Source organism: Arachis hypogaea, chromosome 15 (genome assembly GCF_003086295.3).
Source record: "Arachis hypogaea cultivar Tifrunner chromosome 15, arahy.Tifrunner.gnm2.J5K5, whole genome shotgun sequence".
NCBI lineage: Eukaryota > Viridiplantae > Streptophyta > Magnoliopsida > Fabales > Fabaceae > Arachis > Arachis hypogaea.
Genome location: NC_092050.1, coordinates 101,922,302 through 101,925,636, shown reverse-complemented (window position 1 = coordinate 101,925,636; position 3,335 = coordinate 101,922,302). Strand labels below are relative to the sequence as shown.

The 3,335-nt window shown below is 40.4% G+C and overlaps 1 non-coding gene across 1 annotated transcript; it reads left to right on the top strand.

Annotated features, from left to right (window-relative positions):
- Window positions 1-217: 217 nt before the first annotated feature.
- On the top strand, window positions 218-324 carry LOC112753260 (small nucleolar RNA R71). Its single transcript, XR_003177653.1, has one exon. It is a non-coding gene; the product is annotated as a small nucleolar RNA R71 (small nucleolar RNA).
- The last annotated feature ends 3,011 nt before the right edge of the window (window positions 325-3,335 follow it).

Here is a 3,335-nt window from a genome sequence, read left to right as displayed (position 1 = left end):
CAGCAGTGCATCCACATTATTTAGCTCCATTACTCCTCTAGTGTTGCCTCTTTTAGAAGCATAGAAGTAGTCATTCTCAGCTACAATCTCAATGACATCTATGGCTTCTTCAATGGTCTTCTTCTTGTTCAGAGATCCCCCAGATGAGTGGTCTACTGCCTTCTTTAATTCGTAAGAAAGACCCTCATAGAAGATGTGTAACTGCACCCATTCATTGAACATATCTGGTGGGCACCTTCTTGTCAAATCCTTAAACCTCTCACATGCTTCATATAGAGTCTCACCATCTTGTTGCCTGAAGGTCTGTACCTCGGCTCTCAACCTGTTGATCCGTTGAGGAGGATAGAATCTCGCCAAGAATTTGTTCACCACATCTTCCCAGGATGTTAAACTCTCCTTCGGGAAGGATTCTAGCCATTTGGATGCTTTGTTCTTGAGTGAGAAGGGAAACAAAAGCAGTCTATAGGTGTCGGGATGAACACCGTTAGACTTCACAGTATCACATATCCTCAGGAATGTGGTTAGATGTTGATTGGGGTCTTCTTGGACACTTCCTCCGAATGAACAGTTGTTCTGAACAAGGGTGATGAGCTGTGGCTTTAGTTCGAAGTTATTGGCATGTATGCTTGGCTTTCGAATGCTACTTCCACAGTTTCCTGGGTTTGGATTGATGTAAGAGCCCAGAACTCTTCTCTCTTTCCCAGCATGATTTGCTGGACCTTCTCTGCCATGGTTGTGAGCCTCTTCTTCATGATGGTTCTCCATATTCTCATCCATGTCTGGTTCAAAGTACTCTTCCTCTTCCTCAGCACCAACAATTCTCTTTCCTCTTGCTTCCCTTCTTAGTCTAAGGAAGGTCCTCTCAGGTTCGGAATCGAAGGAAGTTGAAGCCCCACTTCTTCTACCTGTCATACAACTAACAAGGCCAAAGCAAAAGAAAGATAGAGAGTATTCTTTGTTAAAAAAATTGTTGTTAGTGTGAGTGATGCAATATATCAAACAGTTAGTGGGTTAGTGAACTAAATTGTAACAACTACGAGAACACCACTAACGGATAGGGGTAAAGGGAAGGAAATAACTAAAACTGAAAGTAAATTACTCAAATAGAATTTAAATCAAACAAAAGAAAATTGCTCAATCTAGTTATCCACCAATTTAATCATTGTTGATACAAAATCAATCTCCGACAACAGCGCCATAAACTTGATGCACGGAAACTTGTTTCTCAATAATTCTCCCTCGACAAGTATACCGAATTGTCGTCAAGTAAAAACTCACAATAGAGTGAGGTTGAATCCCACAGGGATTGATTGGTCAAGCAATTTTAATTGGAGGAATGTTTTAGTTGAGCTAAGCCGAATTTGGTTTGAGAATTGCAGAAAATTAAATGGCAGAAAAGTAAATAACAGAAAGTTTAAATGCTGGAATTAAAGAGCAAAATGTAAATGGCAGAAATTAAATTGCAGAATCTTAAATGGGGATTTGGGGAAATGAACATAAAAGTAAATGGCAGAAAGTAAAGAGAATGGGTAAGATTAGAAATGGGGAATTCATTGGACTCAGGAGATGTTGTATTCTCCGGATCAAGTTCATCTTCATCTCTTCCTCAATCAATGCATTTATTGATCTCCTTGGCAATCTTAAGTGATTGAATTCCAATTCCTTGGTAATTCAATCTCTCAAATCTTGATCAATAGCCAATTCCTTGGTCTAATTGCTCATGAGAAGAGATGAAGAGTGGTCACTGATTATACCACATGTATTCCCAAATCAAAGTGTTGGTAGGATTATATGTCACTCTATCCATCCAAACCCTAATTTGGTCCAACATGAGAAAGCATTTCTAGCATAATTTCTTCATTCCTCTTCCAAGGTTCCGAAGAGATCCAAGTATGAATAGCTTCTTTTCCAAGACAACTACCCAATTTGATGAAGATTGAAAGCTTTCTAGTAAAATCAAGAGAAAAGAAAGAAGAAGAATAATGAAAACTATTATTGATCCATCAAATTACAACATAGCTCCCTAACCCAATGAAAGGGGTTTAGTTGTTCATAGCTCTGGGAATGGAAAGCAAAGATGGAGAATACATTCTGAAAGTAAAACTAGAAGTTGCAGAGAAAGTAAAATTATACAAAGAGTAGTTCTCCCAATGCCAAAAGCTCCCAATCTAGTTCAAAACTACTCCTATATATACTACTCTTCTGATCTTCTAGTTGGCTCTTCAAGTCTTTGAATATGGACCTTTGGATCTTGAGTTTGAAGCAGTTTGGAATCTTCAGTGGGCTCAGCTTTACTTGCAGAGGAAGTGTGAAGTAGGCATGGACTTTAGCTAGGACGTTAGTGGCGTTAACGTTAAGTGAAAATGTGGGTTCGAGAATGTTAGTGACGATCACCTTTTTCACTAACGTTCCTAGCCCAAGATGGTTCACGTTAACTTCAACGTTAGTGGCACTAACGTGACCACTAACGTTGCCTCTTAGTCCATCGCAAGCGTTATTGGCGTTTACCTTTGCCAATAACGTTGCTCTTAGCCCCCTTTTTTCACGTTAGAGTCCACGTTAGTATAACTAACGTGGCTCTTAACGTGGGCATGCCTTAGCCTCGAGAGCGTTAGTGACACTTACCTTTGTCACTAACGCTCCAAACGCCCCTTCTCACATTAGTGCCTCACGTTAATTGTCTTAACGTGGCCACTAACGTTGTGGTGATAGCCATCTCCAATGTTAGTAACAAAGGTGGGTGTCACTAACGTTGGTTCATCATTCCTTCCTCCACGTTAGCTTCCACGTTGATGTAATTAACGTGGCAGCCAACGTGGCTCATAGTGGCTTGGTCCAACGTTAGTGACAAAAGTGAGTGTCACTAACGTTGGCGACTCCTTGCTCCTCCCACGTTAGAGTTCACGTTAATGTAGTTATCGTGACTCTTAACGTGGCCAATTGGGCTTTGTCCAACGTTAGTGACAAAGGTGAGTGTCACTAACGTTGGCATGGTCTTCCTTTCCATGTTAGAGTTCACGTTAACTAAGTTAAAGTGACTCTTAACGTGACTAATTGCCAATTTGGAGCGTCAGTGGTATTCATTTTTACCACTAACGCTGGAGCTCCCTTTCTCTCCACGTTAACTACCACGTTAATGTAGTTAACGTGGCAATTAACGTGGGCCACCATGGTTTCGAAGGCATTATTGGCAATCACTTTTCTCATTAACGTTGCAAGTTTATTCCTATTCCACGTTAGTGGTCACATTAATTAGATTAACGTGGCTGCTAATGTTGCTCTTCCTTGCTTCCTTTGTCCTGAAATCAAGAAAATAAAGTGTATCAAAGCTCTAA